The sequence below is a fragment of the Pseudophryne corroboree genome, chromosome 3 (genome assembly GCF_028390025.1).
Source record: "Pseudophryne corroboree isolate aPseCor3 chromosome 3, aPseCor3.hap2, whole genome shotgun sequence".
NCBI lineage: Eukaryota > Metazoa > Chordata > Amphibia > Anura > Myobatrachidae > Pseudophryne > Pseudophryne corroboree.
This window is the reverse complement of record NC_086446.1, coordinates 116,604,065-116,617,378: the sequence shown is the minus strand read 5'-3', so window position 1 is coordinate 116,617,378 and position 13,314 is coordinate 116,604,065. Positions and strand designations below refer to the sequence as shown.

The 13,314-nt window shown below is 41.3% G+C and overlaps 36 non-coding genes and 23 pseudogenes across 36 annotated transcripts; all 59 read left to right on the top strand.

The window, feature by feature from the left end:
- Window positions 1–48: 48 nt before the first annotated feature.
- Window positions 49–167, top strand: LOC135066053 (5S ribosomal RNA). The gene has a single exon (XR_010252313.1). It is a non-coding gene; the product is annotated as a 5S ribosomal RNA (ribosomal RNA).
- Window positions 168–274: 107 nt separating this feature from the next.
- On the top strand, window positions 275–393 carry LOC134890757 (5S ribosomal RNA; annotated as a pseudogene).
- Window positions 394–500: 107 nt separating this feature from the next.
- LOC134902201 (5S ribosomal RNA) lies at window positions 501–619 on the top strand. The gene has a single exon (XR_010175672.1). It is a non-coding gene; the product is annotated as a 5S ribosomal RNA (ribosomal RNA).
- Window positions 620–726: 107 nt separating this feature from the next.
- Window positions 727–845, top strand: LOC134890053 (5S ribosomal RNA; annotated as a pseudogene).
- A 107-nt stretch (window positions 846–952) lies between these two features.
- On the top strand, window positions 953–1,071 carry LOC134891562 (5S ribosomal RNA; annotated as a pseudogene).
- Window positions 1,072–1,178: 107 nt separating this feature from the next.
- LOC135070448 (5S ribosomal RNA) lies at window positions 1,179–1,297 on the top strand. Its single transcript, XR_010256614.1, has one exon. It is a non-coding gene; the product is annotated as a 5S ribosomal RNA (ribosomal RNA).
- Window positions 1,298–1,404: 107 nt separating this feature from the next.
- Window positions 1,405–1,523, top strand: LOC134885881 (5S ribosomal RNA). The gene has a single exon (XR_010169985.1). It is a non-coding gene; the product is annotated as a 5S ribosomal RNA (ribosomal RNA).
- Window positions 1,524–1,630: 107 nt separating this feature from the next.
- Window positions 1,631–1,749, top strand: LOC135059245 (5S ribosomal RNA). The gene has a single exon (XR_010245656.1). It is a non-coding gene; the product is annotated as a 5S ribosomal RNA (ribosomal RNA).
- A 107-nt stretch (window positions 1,750–1,856) lies between these two features.
- LOC135068723 (5S ribosomal RNA) lies at window positions 1,857–1,975 on the top strand. Its single transcript, XR_010254916.1, has one exon. It is a non-coding gene; the product is annotated as a 5S ribosomal RNA (ribosomal RNA).
- A 107-nt stretch (window positions 1,976–2,082) lies between these two features.
- On the top strand, window positions 2,083–2,201 carry LOC134900113 (5S ribosomal RNA). The gene has a single exon (XR_010173632.1). It is a non-coding gene; the product is annotated as a 5S ribosomal RNA (ribosomal RNA).
- A 107-nt stretch (window positions 2,202–2,308) lies between these two features.
- LOC134897530 (5S ribosomal RNA) lies at window positions 2,309–2,415 on the top strand (annotated as a pseudogene).
- Window positions 2,416–2,522: 107 nt separating this feature from the next.
- LOC134884292 (5S ribosomal RNA) lies at window positions 2,523–2,641 on the top strand. Its single transcript, XR_010168444.1, has one exon. It is a non-coding gene; the product is annotated as a 5S ribosomal RNA (ribosomal RNA).
- Window positions 2,642–2,748: 107 nt separating this feature from the next.
- LOC135060075 (5S ribosomal RNA) lies at window positions 2,749–2,867 on the top strand. The gene has a single exon (XR_010246465.1). It is a non-coding gene; the product is annotated as a 5S ribosomal RNA (ribosomal RNA).
- Window positions 2,868–2,974: 107 nt separating this feature from the next.
- Window positions 2,975–3,093, top strand: LOC134900112 (5S ribosomal RNA). The gene has a single exon (XR_010173631.1). It is a non-coding gene; the product is annotated as a 5S ribosomal RNA (ribosomal RNA).
- A 107-nt stretch (window positions 3,094–3,200) lies between these two features.
- LOC135062721 (5S ribosomal RNA) lies at window positions 3,201–3,319 on the top strand. The gene has a single exon (XR_010249067.1). It is a non-coding gene; the product is annotated as a 5S ribosomal RNA (ribosomal RNA).
- A 107-nt stretch (window positions 3,320–3,426) lies between these two features.
- Window positions 3,427–3,545, top strand: LOC135060860 (5S ribosomal RNA). Its single transcript, XR_010247254.1, has one exon. It is a non-coding gene; the product is annotated as a 5S ribosomal RNA (ribosomal RNA).
- A 107-nt stretch (window positions 3,546–3,652) lies between these two features.
- Window positions 3,653–3,771, top strand: LOC135065226 (5S ribosomal RNA). Its single transcript, XR_010251512.1, has one exon. It is a non-coding gene; the product is annotated as a 5S ribosomal RNA (ribosomal RNA).
- A 107-nt stretch (window positions 3,772–3,878) lies between these two features.
- LOC134900111 (5S ribosomal RNA) lies at window positions 3,879–3,997 on the top strand. The gene has a single exon (XR_010173630.1). It is a non-coding gene; the product is annotated as a 5S ribosomal RNA (ribosomal RNA).
- A 107-nt stretch (window positions 3,998–4,104) lies between these two features.
- On the top strand, window positions 4,105–4,223 carry LOC134891561 (5S ribosomal RNA; annotated as a pseudogene).
- Window positions 4,224–4,330: 107 nt separating this feature from the next.
- On the top strand, window positions 4,331–4,449 carry LOC135066457 (5S ribosomal RNA). The gene has a single exon (XR_010252704.1). It is a non-coding gene; the product is annotated as a 5S ribosomal RNA (ribosomal RNA).
- A 107-nt stretch (window positions 4,450–4,556) lies between these two features.
- LOC135064367 (5S ribosomal RNA) lies at window positions 4,557–4,675 on the top strand. The gene has a single exon (XR_010250675.1). It is a non-coding gene; the product is annotated as a 5S ribosomal RNA (ribosomal RNA).
- A 107-nt stretch (window positions 4,676–4,782) lies between these two features.
- LOC134900110 (5S ribosomal RNA) lies at window positions 4,783–4,901 on the top strand. The gene has a single exon (XR_010173629.1). It is a non-coding gene; the product is annotated as a 5S ribosomal RNA (ribosomal RNA).
- Window positions 4,902–5,008: 107 nt separating this feature from the next.
- LOC134893779 (5S ribosomal RNA) lies at window positions 5,009–5,127 on the top strand (annotated as a pseudogene).
- A 107-nt stretch (window positions 5,128–5,234) lies between these two features.
- LOC134893777 (5S ribosomal RNA) lies at window positions 5,235–5,353 on the top strand (annotated as a pseudogene).
- Window positions 5,354–5,460: 107 nt separating this feature from the next.
- Window positions 5,461–5,579, top strand: LOC134889547 (5S ribosomal RNA; annotated as a pseudogene).
- A 107-nt stretch (window positions 5,580–5,686) lies between these two features.
- LOC134892318 (5S ribosomal RNA) lies at window positions 5,687–5,805 on the top strand (annotated as a pseudogene).
- Window positions 5,806–5,912: 107 nt separating this feature from the next.
- Window positions 5,913–6,031, top strand: LOC135060471 (5S ribosomal RNA). Its single transcript, XR_010246864.1, has one exon. It is a non-coding gene; the product is annotated as a 5S ribosomal RNA (ribosomal RNA).
- A 107-nt stretch (window positions 6,032–6,138) lies between these two features.
- LOC134901851 (5S ribosomal RNA) lies at window positions 6,139–6,257 on the top strand. The gene has a single exon (XR_010175329.1). It is a non-coding gene; the product is annotated as a 5S ribosomal RNA (ribosomal RNA).
- A 107-nt stretch (window positions 6,258–6,364) lies between these two features.
- LOC135058368 (5S ribosomal RNA) lies at window positions 6,365–6,483 on the top strand. Its single transcript, XR_010244798.1, has one exon. It is a non-coding gene; the product is annotated as a 5S ribosomal RNA (ribosomal RNA).
- Window positions 6,484–6,590: 107 nt separating this feature from the next.
- Window positions 6,591–6,709, top strand: LOC135068920 (5S ribosomal RNA). The gene has a single exon (XR_010255111.1). It is a non-coding gene; the product is annotated as a 5S ribosomal RNA (ribosomal RNA).
- A 107-nt stretch (window positions 6,710–6,816) lies between these two features.
- On the top strand, window positions 6,817–6,935 carry LOC135062719 (5S ribosomal RNA). Its single transcript, XR_010249066.1, has one exon. It is a non-coding gene; the product is annotated as a 5S ribosomal RNA (ribosomal RNA).
- A 107-nt stretch (window positions 6,936–7,042) lies between these two features.
- On the top strand, window positions 7,043–7,161 carry LOC134892647 (5S ribosomal RNA; annotated as a pseudogene).
- A 107-nt stretch (window positions 7,162–7,268) lies between these two features.
- On the top strand, window positions 7,269–7,387 carry LOC134889929 (5S ribosomal RNA; annotated as a pseudogene).
- A 107-nt stretch (window positions 7,388–7,494) lies between these two features.
- LOC134891008 (5S ribosomal RNA) lies at window positions 7,495–7,613 on the top strand (annotated as a pseudogene).
- Window positions 7,614–7,720: 107 nt separating this feature from the next.
- LOC135060859 (5S ribosomal RNA) lies at window positions 7,721–7,839 on the top strand. The gene has a single exon (XR_010247253.1). It is a non-coding gene; the product is annotated as a 5S ribosomal RNA (ribosomal RNA).
- A 107-nt stretch (window positions 7,840–7,946) lies between these two features.
- LOC134900108 (5S ribosomal RNA) lies at window positions 7,947–8,065 on the top strand. The gene has a single exon (XR_010173628.1). It is a non-coding gene; the product is annotated as a 5S ribosomal RNA (ribosomal RNA).
- A 107-nt stretch (window positions 8,066–8,172) lies between these two features.
- LOC135059371 (5S ribosomal RNA) lies at window positions 8,173–8,291 on the top strand. The gene has a single exon (XR_010245776.1). It is a non-coding gene; the product is annotated as a 5S ribosomal RNA (ribosomal RNA).
- Window positions 8,292–8,398: 107 nt separating this feature from the next.
- On the top strand, window positions 8,399–8,517 carry LOC134891281 (5S ribosomal RNA; annotated as a pseudogene).
- A 107-nt stretch (window positions 8,518–8,624) lies between these two features.
- Window positions 8,625–8,743, top strand: LOC135068873 (5S ribosomal RNA). Its single transcript, XR_010255064.1, has one exon. It is a non-coding gene; the product is annotated as a 5S ribosomal RNA (ribosomal RNA).
- A 107-nt stretch (window positions 8,744–8,850) lies between these two features.
- Window positions 8,851–8,969, top strand: LOC134889051 (5S ribosomal RNA; annotated as a pseudogene).
- Window positions 8,970–9,076: 107 nt separating this feature from the next.
- LOC135065623 (5S ribosomal RNA) lies at window positions 9,077–9,195 on the top strand. The gene has a single exon (XR_010251899.1). It is a non-coding gene; the product is annotated as a 5S ribosomal RNA (ribosomal RNA).
- A 107-nt stretch (window positions 9,196–9,302) lies between these two features.
- Window positions 9,303–9,421, top strand: LOC135069337 (5S ribosomal RNA). The gene has a single exon (XR_010255520.1). It is a non-coding gene; the product is annotated as a 5S ribosomal RNA (ribosomal RNA).
- Window positions 9,422–9,528: 107 nt separating this feature from the next.
- On the top strand, window positions 9,529–9,647 carry LOC135060858 (5S ribosomal RNA). The gene has a single exon (XR_010247252.1). It is a non-coding gene; the product is annotated as a 5S ribosomal RNA (ribosomal RNA).
- A 107-nt stretch (window positions 9,648–9,754) lies between these two features.
- Window positions 9,755–9,873, top strand: LOC135070445 (5S ribosomal RNA). Its single transcript, XR_010256611.1, has one exon. It is a non-coding gene; the product is annotated as a 5S ribosomal RNA (ribosomal RNA).
- A 107-nt stretch (window positions 9,874–9,980) lies between these two features.
- Window positions 9,981–10,099, top strand: LOC134900107 (5S ribosomal RNA). The gene has a single exon (XR_010173627.1). It is a non-coding gene; the product is annotated as a 5S ribosomal RNA (ribosomal RNA).
- Window positions 10,100–10,206: 107 nt separating this feature from the next.
- Window positions 10,207–10,325, top strand: LOC135069100 (5S ribosomal RNA). The gene has a single exon (XR_010255290.1). It is a non-coding gene; the product is annotated as a 5S ribosomal RNA (ribosomal RNA).
- A 107-nt stretch (window positions 10,326–10,432) lies between these two features.
- On the top strand, window positions 10,433–10,551 carry LOC135058853 (5S ribosomal RNA). The gene has a single exon (XR_010245276.1). It is a non-coding gene; the product is annotated as a 5S ribosomal RNA (ribosomal RNA).
- Window positions 10,552–10,658: 107 nt separating this feature from the next.
- LOC134890052 (5S ribosomal RNA) lies at window positions 10,659–10,777 on the top strand (annotated as a pseudogene).
- Window positions 10,778–10,884: 107 nt separating this feature from the next.
- LOC134889209 (5S ribosomal RNA) lies at window positions 10,885–11,003 on the top strand (annotated as a pseudogene).
- Window positions 11,004–11,110: 107 nt separating this feature from the next.
- LOC134893968 (5S ribosomal RNA) lies at window positions 11,111–11,229 on the top strand (annotated as a pseudogene).
- A 107-nt stretch (window positions 11,230–11,336) lies between these two features.
- Window positions 11,337–11,455, top strand: LOC134891721 (5S ribosomal RNA; annotated as a pseudogene).
- A 107-nt stretch (window positions 11,456–11,562) lies between these two features.
- On the top strand, window positions 11,563–11,681 carry LOC134900105 (5S ribosomal RNA). Its single transcript, XR_010173625.1, has one exon. It is a non-coding gene; the product is annotated as a 5S ribosomal RNA (ribosomal RNA).
- Window positions 11,682–11,788: 107 nt separating this feature from the next.
- Window positions 11,789–11,907, top strand: LOC135058795 (5S ribosomal RNA). Its single transcript, XR_010245219.1, has one exon. It is a non-coding gene; the product is annotated as a 5S ribosomal RNA (ribosomal RNA).
- Window positions 11,908–12,014: 107 nt separating this feature from the next.
- Window positions 12,015–12,133, top strand: LOC134890051 (5S ribosomal RNA; annotated as a pseudogene).
- Window positions 12,134–12,240: 107 nt separating this feature from the next.
- LOC134889208 (5S ribosomal RNA) lies at window positions 12,241–12,359 on the top strand (annotated as a pseudogene).
- A 107-nt stretch (window positions 12,360–12,466) lies between these two features.
- Window positions 12,467–12,585, top strand: LOC134892724 (5S ribosomal RNA; annotated as a pseudogene).
- A 107-nt stretch (window positions 12,586–12,692) lies between these two features.
- On the top strand, window positions 12,693–12,811 carry LOC134891720 (5S ribosomal RNA; annotated as a pseudogene).
- A 107-nt stretch (window positions 12,812–12,918) lies between these two features.
- Window positions 12,919–13,037, top strand: LOC135059128 (5S ribosomal RNA). Its single transcript, XR_010245544.1, has one exon. It is a non-coding gene; the product is annotated as a 5S ribosomal RNA (ribosomal RNA).
- A 107-nt stretch (window positions 13,038–13,144) lies between these two features.
- On the top strand, window positions 13,145–13,263 carry LOC134890050 (5S ribosomal RNA; annotated as a pseudogene).
- Window positions 13,264–13,314: the final 51 nt, after the last annotated feature.

Here is a 13,314-nt window from a genome sequence, read left to right as displayed (position 1 = left end):
GAACCAGTAGTTAGAAGTAGAAAAGTTCTAACAGAAACCACAAAGCTCATCTACAGCCACACCACACTGGATACGCCCAATCTCATCTGATCTTGGAAGCTAAGCAGTGTTGGGCTTGGTTAGTATTTGGATGGGAGACCACCTGGGAATACAAGGTGCTGTAGATATTTTTATACTGCCAACACCGTTCTGTTGATGCATTCCATTTTCAAACGTATTCATTTATGAACCAGTAGTTAGAAGTAGAAAAGTTCTAACAGAAACCACAAAGCTCATTTACAACCACACCACACTGGATACGCCCAATCTCATTTAATCTTGGAAGCTAAGCAGTGTTGGGCCTGATTAGTACTTGGATGGGAGACCACCTGGGAATACAAGGTGCTGTAGATATTTTTATACTGCCAACACCGTTCTGTTGATGCATTCCATTTTCAAACGTATTCATTTATGAACCAGTAGTTAGAAGTAGAAAAGTTCTAACAGAAACCACAAAGCTCATCTACAGCCACACCACACTGGATACGCCCAATCTCATCTGATCTTGGAAGCTAAGCAGTGTTGGGCTTGGTTAGTACTTGGATGGGAGACCACCTGGGAATACAAGGTGCTGTAGATATTTTTATACTGCCAACACCGTTCTGTTGATGCATTCCATTTTCAAACGTATTCATTTATGAACCAGTAGTTAGAAGTAGAAAAGTTCTAACAGAAACCACAAAGCTCATTTACAACCACACCACACTGGATACGCCCAATCTCATTTAATCTTGGAAGCTAAGCAGTGTTGGGCCTGGTTAGTACTTGGATGGGAGACCACCTGGGAATACAAGGTGCTGTAGATATTTTTATACTGCCAACACCGTTCTGTTGATGCATTCCATTTTCAAACGTATTCATTTATGAACCAGTAGTTAGAAGTAGAAAAGTTCTAACAGAAACCACAAAGCTCATTTACAACCACACCACACTGGATACGCCCAATCTCATTTAATCTTGGAAGCTAAGCAGTGTTGGGCCTGATTAGTACTTGGATGGGAGACCACTTGGGAATACAAGGTGCTGTAGATATTTTTATACTGCCAACACCGTTCTGTTGATGCATTCCATTTTCAAACGTATTCATTTATGAACCAGTAGTTAGAAGTAGAAAAGTTCTAACAGAAACCATAAAGCTCATCTACAGCCACACCACACTGAATATGCCCAATCTCATCTGATCTTGGAAGCTAAGCAGTGTTGGGCCTGGTTAGTACTTGGATGAGAGACCACCTGGGAATACAAGGTGCTGTAGATAATTTAATACTGCCCACACCGTTCTGTTGATGCATTCCATTTTAAAACGTATTCATTTATGAACCAGTAGTTAGAAGTAGAAAAGTTCTAACAGAAACCATAAAGTTCATCTACAACCACACCACACTGGATACGCCCAATCTCATCTGATTTTAGAAGCTAAGCAGTGTTGGGCCTGGTTAGTACTTGGATGGGAGACCACCTGGGAATACAAGGTGTTGTAGATATTTTTATACTGCCAACACCGTTCTGTTGATGCATTCCATTTTCAAACGTATTCATTTATGAACCAGTAGTTAGAAGTAGAAAAGTTCTAACAGAAACCACAAAGCTCATCTACAGCCACACCACACTGGATACGCCCAATCTCATCTGATCTTGGAAGCTAAGCAGTGTTGGGCCTGGTTAGTACTGGGATGGGAGACCACCTGGGAATACAAGGTGCTGTAGATATTTTTATACTGCCAACACCGTTCTGTTGATGCATTCCATTTTCAAACGTTTTCATTTATGAACCAGTAGTTAGAAGTAGAAAAGTTCTAACAGAAACCATAAAGCTCATCTACAGCCACACCACACTGGATACGCTCAATCTCATCTGATCTTGGAAGCTAAGCAGTGTTGGGCCTGGTTAGTACTTGGATAGGAGACCACCTGGGAATACAAGGTGCTGTAGATAATTTTATACTGCCAACACCGTTCTGTTGATGCATTCCATTTTAAAACGTATTCATTTATGAACTAGTAGTTAGAAGTAGAAAAGTTCTAACAGAAACCACAAAGTTCATCTACAGCCACACCACACTGGATACGCCCAATCTCATCTGATCTTGGAAGCTAAGCAGTGTTGGGCCTGGTTAGTACTTGGATGGGAGACCACCTGGGAATACAAGGTGCTGTAGATATTTTTATACTACCAACACAGTTCTGTTGATGCATTCCATTTTCAAACGTATTCATTTATGAACCAGTAGTTAGAAGTAGAAAAGTTCTAACAGAAACCATAAAGCTCAGCTACAGCCACACCACACTGGATACGCCCAATCTCATCTGATCTTGGAAGCTAAGCAGTGTTGGGCCTGGTTAGTACTTGAATGGGAATACAAGGTGCTGTAGATATTTTTATACTACCAACACCGTTCTGTTGATGCATTCCATTTTCAAACGTATTCATTTATGAACCAGTAGTTAGAAGTAGAAAAGTACTTACAGAAACCATAAAGCTCTTCTACAGCCACACCACACTGGATATGCCCAATCTCATCTGATCTTGGAAGCTAAGCAGTGTTGGGCCTGGTTAGTATTTGGATGGGAGACCACCTGGGAATACAAGGTGCTGTAGATATTTTTATACTGCCAACACCGTTCTGTTGATGCATTCCATTTTAAAACGTATTCATTTATGAACCAGTAGTTAGAAGTAGAAAAGTTCTAACAGAAACCAAAAAGTTCATCTACAGCAACACCACACTGGATACGCCCAATCTCATCTGATCTTGGAAGCTAAGCAGTGTTGGGCCTGGTTAGTACTTGGATGGGAGACCACCTGGGAATACAAGGTGCTGTAGATATTTTTATACTGCCAACACCGTTCAGTTGATGCATTCTATTTTCAAACGTATTCATTTATGAACCAGTAGTTAGAAGTAGAAAAGTTCTAACAGAAACCACAAAGCTCATCTACAGCCACACCACACTGGATACGCCCAATCTCATCTGATCTTGGAAGCTAAGCAGTGTTGGGCCTGGTTAGTACTTGGATGGGAGACCACCTGGGAATACAAGGTGCTGTAGATATTTTTATACTGCCAACACCGTTCTGTTGATGCATTCCATTTTCAAACGTATTCATTTATGAACCAGTAGTTAGAAGTAGAAAAGTTCTAACAGAAACCACAAAGCTCATCTACAGCCACACCACACTGGATACGCCCAATCTCATCTGATCTTGGAAGCTAAGCAGTGTTGGGCCTGGTTAGTACTTGGATGGGAAACCACCTGGGAATGCAAGGTGCTGTAGATATTTTTATACTGCCAACACCGTTCTGTTGATGCATTCCATTTTCAAACGTATTCATTTATGAACCAGTAGTTAGAAGTAGAAAAGTTCTAACAGAAACCACACAGCTCATCTACAGCCACACCACACTGGATACACCCAATCTCATCTGATCTTGGAAACTAAGCAGTGTTGGGCCTGGTTAGTACTTGGATGGGAGACCACCTGGGAATACAAGGTGCTGTAGATATTTTTATACTGCCAACACCGTTCTGTTGATGCATTCCATTTTCAAACGTATTCATTTATGAACCAGTAGTTAGAAGTAGAAAAGTTCTAACAGAAACCGCAAAGCTCATCTACAGCCACACCACACTGGATACGCCCAATCTCATCTGATCTTGGAAGCTAAGCAGTGTTGGGCATGGTTAGTACTTGGATGGGAGACCACCTGGGAATACAAGGTGCTGTAGATATTTTTATACTGCCAACACCGTTCTGTTGATGCATTCCGTTTTCAAATGTATTCATTTATGAACCAGTAGTTAGAAGTAGAAAAGTTCAAACAGAAACCACAAAGCTCATCTACAGCCACACCACACTGGATACGCCCAATCTCATCTGATCTTGGAAGCTAAGCAGTGTTGGGCCTGGTTAGTACTTGGATGGGAGACCACCTGGGAATACAAGGTGCTGTAGATATTTTTATACTGCCAACACCGTTCTGTTGATGCATTCCATTTTCAAACGTATTCATTTATGAACCAGTAGTTAGAAGTAGAAAAGTTCTAACAGAAACCACAAAGCTCATTTACAACCACACCACACTGGATACGCCCAATCTCATTTAATCTTGGAAGCTAAGCAGTGTTGGGCCTGATTAGTACTTGGATGGGAGACCACTTGGGAATACAAGGTGCTGTAGATATTTTTATACTGCCAACACCATTCTGTTGATGCATTCCATTTTCAAACGTATTCATTTATGAACCAGTAGTTAGAAGTAGAAAAGTTCTAACAGAAACCGTAAAGCTCATCTACAGCCACACCACACTGGATACGCCCAATCTCATCTGATCCTGGAAGCTAAGCAGTGTTGGGCCTGGTTAGTACTTGGATGGGAGACCACCTGGGAATACAAGGTGCTGTAGATATTTTTATACTGCCAACACCGTTCTGTTGATGCATTCCATTTTCAAACGTATTCATTTATGAACCAGTAGTTAGAAGTAGAAAAGTTCTAACAGAAACCACAAAGCTCATCTACAGCCACACCACACTGGATACGCCAAATCTCATCTGATCTTGGAAGCTAAGCAGTGTTGGGCCTGGTTAGTACTTGGATGGGAGACCACCTGGGAATACAAGGTGCTGTAGATATTTTTATACTGCCAACACCGTTCTGTTGATGCATTCCATTTTCAAACGTATTCATTTATGAACCAGTAGTTAGAAGTAGAAAAGTTCTAACAGAAACCACAAAGCTCATCTACAGCCACACCACACTGGATACGCCCAATCTCATCTGATCTTGGAAGCTAAGCAGTGTTGGGCCTGGTTAGTACTTGGATGGGAGACCACCTGGGAATACAAGGTGCTGTAGATATTTTTATACTGCCAACACCGTTCTGTTGATGCATTCCATTTTCAAATGTATTCATTTATGAACCAGTAGTTAGAAGTAGAAAAGTTCTAACAGAAACCACAAAGCTCATTTACAACCACACCACACTGGATACGCCCAATCTCATTTAATCTTGGAAACTAAGCAGTGTTGGGCCTGGTTAGTACTTGGATGGGAGACCACCTGGGAATACAAGGTGCTGTAGATATTTTTATACTGCCAACACCGTTCTGTTGATGCATTCCATTTTCAAACGTATTCATTTATTAACCAGTAGTTAGAAGTAGAAAAGTTCTAACAGAAACCACAAAGCTCATTTACAACCACACCACACTGGATACGCCCAATCTCATTTAATCTTGGAAACTAAGCAGTGTTGGGCCTGGTTAGTACTTGGATGGGAGACCACCTGGGAATACAAGGTGCTGTAGATATTTTTATACTGCCAACACCGTTCTGTTGATGCATTCCATTTTCAAACGTATTCATTTATGAACCAGTAGTTAGAAGTAGAAAAGTTCTAACAGAAACCACAAAGCTCATCTACAGCCACACCACACTGGATACGCCAAATCTCATCTGATCTTGGAAGCTAAGCAGTGTTGGGCCTGGTTAGTACTTGGATGGGAGACAACCTGGGAATACAAGGTGCTGTAGATATTTTTATACTGCCAACACCGTTCTGTTGATGCATTCCATTTTCAAATGTATTCATTTATGAACCAGTAGTTAGAAGTAGAAAAGTTCTAACAGAAACCACAAAGCTCATCTACAGCCACACCACACTGGATACGCCCAATCTCATCTGATCTTGGAAGCTAAGCAGTGTTGTGCCTGGTTAGTACTTGGGTGGGAAACCACCTGGTAATACAAGGTGCTGTAGATATTTTTATACTGCCAACACCGTTCTGTTGATGCATTCCATTTTCAAACGTATTCATTTATGAACCAGTACTTAGAAGTAGAAAAGTTCTAACAGAAACCACAAAGCTCATCTACAGCCACACCACACTGGATACGCCCAATCTCATCTGATCTTGGAAGCTAAGCAGTGTTGGGCCTGATTAGTACTTGAATGGGAGACCACCTGGGAATACAAGGTGCTGTAGATATTTTTATACTACCAACACCGTTCTGTTGATGCATTCCATTTTCAAACGTATTCATTTATGAACCAGTAGTTAGAAGTAGAAAAGTTCTAAAAGAAACCACAAAGCTCATCTACAGCCACACCACACTGGATACGCCCAATCTCATCTGATCTTGGAAGCTAAGCAGTGTTGGGCCTGATTAGTACTTGGATGGGAGACCACTTGGGAATACAAGGTGCTGTAGATATTTTTATACTGCCAACACCGTTCTGTTGATGCATTCCATTTTCAAACGTATTCATTTATGAACCAGTACTTAGAAGTAGAAAAGTTCTAACAGAAACCACAAAGCTCATCTACAGCCACACCACACTGGATACGCCCAATCTCATCTGATCTTGGAAGCTAAGCAGTGTTGGGCCTGGTTAGTACTTGAATGGGAGACCACCTGGGAATACAAGGTGCTGTAGATATTTTTATACTACCAACACCGTTCTGTTGATGCATTCCATTTTCAAACGTATTCATTTATGAACCAGTAGTTAGAAGTAGAAAAGTACTTACAGAAACCATAAAGCTCTTCTACAGCCACACCACACTGGATATGCCCAATCTCATCTGATCTTGGAAGCTAAGCAGTGTTGGGCCTGGTTAGTACTTGGATGGGAAACCACCTGGGAATACAAGGTGCTGTAGATATTTTTATACTGCCAACACCGTTCTGTTGATGCATTCCATTTTCAAACGTATTCATTTATGAACCAGTAGTTAGAAGTAGAAAAGTTCTAACAGAAACCACAAAGCTTATCTACAGCCACACCACACTGGATACGCCCAATCTCATCTGATCTTGGAAGCTAAGCAGTGTTGGGCCTGGTTAGTACTTGGATGGGAAACCACCTGGGAATGCAAGGTGCTGTAGATATTTTTATACTGCCAACACCGTTCTGTTGATGCATTCCATTTTCAAACGTATTCATTTATGAACCAGTAGTTAGAAGTAGAAAAGTTCTAACAGAAACCACACAGCTCATCTACAGCCACACCACACTGGATACGCCCAATCTCATCTGATCTTGGAAGCTAAGCAGTGTTGAGCCTGGTTAGTGCTTGTATGGGAAACCACCTGGGAATACAAGGTGCTGTAGATATTTTTATACTGCCAACACCGTTCTGTTGATGCATTCCATTTTCAAACGTATTCATTTATGAACCAGTAGTTATAAGTAGAAAAGTTCTAACAGAAACCACAAAGTTCATCTACAGCCACACCACACTGGATACGCCCAATTTCATCTGATCTTGGAAGCTAAGCAGTGTTGGGCCTGGTTAATACTTGGATGGGAGACCACCTGGGAATACAAGGTGATGTAGATATTTTTATACTGCCAACACCGTTCTGTTGATGCATTCCATTTTCAAACTTATTCATTTATGAACCAGTAGTTAGAAGTAGAAAAGTTCTAACAGAAACCACAATGCTCATCTACAGCCACATCACACTGGATATGCCCAATGTCATCTGATCTTGGAAGCTAAGCAGTGTTGGGCCTGGTTAGTACTTGGATGGGAGACCACCTGGGAATACAAGGTGCTGTAGATATTTTTATACTGCCAACACCGTTCTGTTGATGCATTCCATTTTAAAACGTATTCATTTATGAACCAGTAGTTAGAAGTAGAAAAGTTCTAACAGAAACCACAAAGTTCATCTACAGCCACACCACACTGGATACACCCAATCTCATCTGATCTTGGAAACTAAGCAGTGTTGGGCCTGGTTAGTACTTGGATGGGAGACCACCTGGGAATACAAGGTGCTGTAGATATTTTTATACTGCCAACACCGTTCTGTTGATGCATTCCATTTTCAAACGTATTCATTTATGAACCAGTAGTTAGAAGTAGAAAAGTTCTAACAGAAACCGCAAAGCTCATCTACAGCCACACCACACTGGATACGCCCAATCTCATCTGATCTTGGAAGCTAAGCAGTGTTGGGCCTGGTTAGTACTTGGATGGGAGACCACCTGGGAATACAAGGTGCTGTAGATATTTTTATACTGCCAACACCGTTCTGTTGATGCATTCCGTTTTCAAATGTTTTCATTTATGAACCAGTAGTTAGAAGTAGAAAAGTTCAAACAGAAACCACAAAGCTCATCTACAGCCACACCATACTGGATACGCCCAATCTCATCTGATCTTGGAAGCTAAGCAGTGTTGGGCCTGGTTAGTACTTGGATGGGAGACCACCTGGGAATACAAGGTGCTGTAGATATTTTTATACTGCCAACACCGTTCTGTTGATGCATTCCATTTTCAAACGTATTCATTTATGAACCAGTAGTTAGAAGTAGAAAAGTTCTAACAGAAACCACAAAGCTCATTTACAACCACACCACACTGGATACGCCCAATCTCATTTAATCTTGGAAGCTAAGCAGTGTTGGGCCTGATTAGTACTTGGATGGGAGACCTCTTGGGAATACAAGGTGCTGTAGATATTTTTATACTGCCAACACCATTCTGTTGATGCATTCCATTTTCAAACGTATTCATTTATGAACCAGTAGTTAGAAGTAGAAAAGTTCTAACAGAAACCGTAAAGCTCATCTACAGCCACACCACACTGGATACGCCCAATCACATCTGATCCTGGAAGCTAAGCAGTGTTGGGCCTGGTTAGTACTTGGATGGGAGACCACCTGGGAATACAAGGTGCTGTAGATATTTTTATACTGCCAACACCGTTCTGTTGATGCATTCCATTTTCAAACGTATTCATTTATGAACCAGTAGTTAGAAGTAGAAAAGTTCTAACAGAAACCACAAAGTTCATCTACAGCCACACCACACTGGATACACCCAATCTCATCTGATCTTGGAAACTAAGAAGTGTTGGGCCTGGTTAGTACTTGGATGGGAAACCACCTGGGAATGCAAGGTGCTGTAGATATTTTTATACTGCCAACACCGTTCTGTTGATGCATTCCATTTTCAAACGTATTCATTTATGAACCAGTAGTTAGAAGTAGAAAAGTTCTAACAGAAACCACACAGCTCATCTACAGCCACACCACACTGGATACGCCCAATCTCATCTGATCTTGGAAGCTAAGCAGTGTTGGGCCTGGTTAGTACTTGTATGGGAAACCACCTGGGAATACAAGGTGCTGTAGATATTTTTATACTGCCAACACCGTTCTGTTGATGCATTCCATTTTCAAACGTATTTATTTATGAACCAGTAGTTAGAAGTAGAAAAGTTCTAACAGAAACCACAAAGCTCATCTACAGCCACACCACACTGGATACGCCCAATTTCATCTGTTCTTGGAAGCTAAGCAGTGTTGGGCCTGGTTAGTACTTGGATGGGAGACCACCTGGGAATACAAGGTGCTGTAGATATTTTTATACTGCCAACACCGTTCTGTTGATGCATTCCATTTTAAAACGTATTCATTTATGAACCAGTAGTTAGAAGTAGAAAAGTTCTAACAGAAACCACAAAGTTCATCTACAGCCACACCACACTGGATACACCCAATCTCATCTGATCTTGGAAACTAAGCAGTGTTGGGCCTGGTTAGTACTTGGATGGGAGACCACCTGGGAATACAAGGTGCTGTAGATATTTTTATACTGCCAACACCGTTCTGTTGATGCATTCCATTTTCAAACGTATTCATTTATGAACCAGTAGTTAGAAGTAGAAAAGTTCTAACAGAAACCGCAAAGCTCATCTACAGCCACACTACACTGGATACGCCCAATCTCATCTGATCTTGGAAGCTAAGCAGTGTTGGGCATGGTTAGTACTTGGATGGGAGACCACCTGGGAATACAAGGTGCTGTAGATATTTTTATACTGCCAACACCGTTCTGTTGATGCATTCCGTTTTCAAATGTATTCATTTATGAACCAGTAGTTAGAAGTAGAAAAGTTCAAACAGAAACCACAAAGCTCATCTACAGCCACACCACACTGGATACGCCCAATCTCATCTGATCTTGGAAGCTAAGCAGTGTTGGGCCTGGTTAGTACTTGGATGGGAGACCACCTGGGAATACAAGGTGCTGTAGATATTTTTATACTGCCAACACCGTTCTGTTGATGCATTCCATTTTCAAACGAATTCATTTATGAACCAGTAGTTAGAAGTAGAAAAGTTCTAACAGAAACCACAAAGCTCATCTACAGCCACACCACACTGGATACGCCAAATCTCATCTGATCTTGGAAGCGAAGCAGTGTTGGGCCTGGTTAGTACTTGGATGGGAGACCACCTGGGAATACAAGGTGCTGTAGATATTTTTATACTGCCAACACCGTTCTGTTGATGCATTCCATTTTCAAACGTATTCATTTATGAACCAGTAGTTAGAAGTAGAAAAGTTCTAACAGAAACCACAAAGTTCATCTACAGCCACACCGCACTGGATACGCCCAATCTCATCTGATCTTGGAAGCTAAGCAGTGATGGGCCTGGTTAGTACTTGGATGGGAGACCACCTGGGAATACAAGGTGCTGTAGATATTTTTATACTGCCAACACCGTTCTGTTGATGCATTCCATTTTCAAATGTATTCATTTATGAACCAGTAGTTAGAAGTAGAAAAGTTCTAACAGAAACCACAAAGCTCATTTACAACCACACCACACTGGATACGCCCAATCTCATTTAATCTTGGAAGCTAAGCAGTGTTGGGCCTGGTTAGTACTTGGATGGGAGACCACCTGGGAATACAAGGTGCTGTAGATATTTTTATACTGCCAACACCGTTCTGTTGATGCATTCCATTTTCAAACGTATTCATTTATTAACCAGTAGTTAGAAGTTGAAAAGTTCTAACAGAAACCACAAAGCTCATTTACATCCACACCACACTGGATACGCCCAATCTCATTTAATCTTGGAAGCTAAGCAGTGTTGGGCCTTATTAGTACTTGGATGGGAGACCACTTGGGAATACAAGGTGCTGTAGATATTTTTATACTGCCAACACCGTTCTGTTGATGCATTCCATTTTCAAACGTATTCATTTATGAACCAGTAGTTAGAAGTAGAAAAGTTCTAACAGAAACCACAAAGCTCATCTACAGCCACACCACACTGGATACGCCAAATCTCATCTGATCTTGGAAGCTACGCAGTGTTGGGCCTGGTTAGTACTTGGATGGGAGACAACCTGGGAATACAAGGTGCTGTAGATATTTTTATACTGCCAACACCGTTCTGTTGATGCATTCCATTTTCAAATGTATTCATTTATGAACCAGTAGTTAGAAGTAGAAAAGTTCTAACAGAAACCACAAAGCTCATCTACAGCCACACCACACTGGATACGCCCAATCTCATCTGATCTTGGAAGCTAAGCAGTGTTGTGCCTGGTTAGTACTTGGATGGGAAACCACCTGGTAATACAAGGTGCTGTAGATATTTTTATACTGCCAACACCGTTCTGTTGATGCATTCCATTTTCAAACGTATTCATTTATGAACCAGTACTTAGAAGTAGAAAAGTTCTAACAGAAACCACAAAGCTCATCTACAGCCACACCACACTGGATACGCCCAATCTCATCTGATCTTGGAAGCTAAGCAGTGTTGGGCCTGGTTAGTACTTGGATGGGAGACCACCTGGGAATACAAGGTGCTGTAGATATTTTTATACTGCCAACACCGTTCTGTTGATGCATTCCATTTTCAAACGTATTCATTTATGAACCAGTAGTTAGAAGTAGAAAAGTTCTAATTGAAACCACAAAGCTCATCTACAGCCACACCACACTGGATACGCCCAATCTCATCTGATCTTGGAAGCTAAGCAGTGTTGGGCCTGGTTAGTACTTGGATGGGAAACCACCTGGGAATACAAGGTGCTGTAGATATTTTTATACTGCCAACACCGTTCTGTTGATGCATTCCATTTTCAAATGTATTCATTTATGAACCAGTAGTTAGAAGTAGAAAAGTTCTAACAGAAACCACAAAGCTCATTTACAACCACACCACACTGGATACGCCCAATCTCATTTAATCTTGGAAGCTAAGCAGTGTTGGGCCTGGTTAGTACTTGGATGGGAGACCACCTGGGAATACAAGGTGCTGTAGATATTTTTATACTGCCAACACCGTTCTGTTGATGCATTCCATTTTCAAACGTATTCATTTATTAAACAGTAGTTAGAAGTAGAAAAGTTCTAACAGAAACCACAAAGCTCATTTACATCCACACCACACTGGATACGCCCAATCTCATTTAATCTTGGAAGCTAAGCAGTGTTGGGCCTTATTAGTACTTGGATGGGAGACCACTTGGGAATACAAGGTGCTGTAGATATTTTTATACTGCCAACACCGTTCTGTTGATGCATTCCATTTTCAAACGTATTCATTTATGAACCAGTAGTTAGAAGTAGAAAAGTTCTAACAGAAACCACAAAGCTCATCTACAGCCACACCACACTGGATACGCCAAATCTCATCTGATCTTGGAAGCTAAGCAGTGTTGGGCCTGGTTAGTATTTGGATGGGAGACAACCTGGGAATACAAGGTGCTGTAGATATTTTTATACTGCCAACACCGTTCTGTTGATGCATTCCATTTTCAAATGTATTCATTTATGAACCAGTAGTTAGAAGTAGAAAAGTTCTAACAGAAACCACAAAGCTCATCTACAGCCACACCACACTGGATACGCCCAATCTCATCTGATCTTGGAAGCTAAGCAGTGTTGTGCCTGGTTAGTACTTGGATGGGAAACCACCTGGTAATACAAGGTGCTGTAGATATTTTTATACTGCCAACACCGTTCTGTTGATGCATTCCATTTTCAAACGTATTCATTTATGAACCAGTAGTTAGAAGTAGAAAAGTTCTAACAGAAACCACAAAGCTCATCTACAGCCACACCACACTGGATATGCCCAATCTCATCTGATCTTGGAAGCTAAGCAGTGTTGGGCCTGGTTAGTACTTGGATGGGAGACCACCTGGGAATACAAGGTGCTGTAGATATTTTTATACTGCCAACACCGTTCTGTTGATGCATTCCATTTTCAAATGTATTCATTTATGAACCAGTAGTTAGAAGTAGAAAAGTTCTAACAGAAACCACAAAGCTCATTTACAACCACACCACACTGGATACGCCCAATCTCATTTAATCTTGGAAGCTAAGCAGTGTTGGGCCTGGTTAGTACTTGGATGGGAGACCACCTGGGAATACAAGGTGCTGTAGATATTTTTATACTGCCAACACCGTTCTGTTGATGCATTCCATTTTCAAACGTAT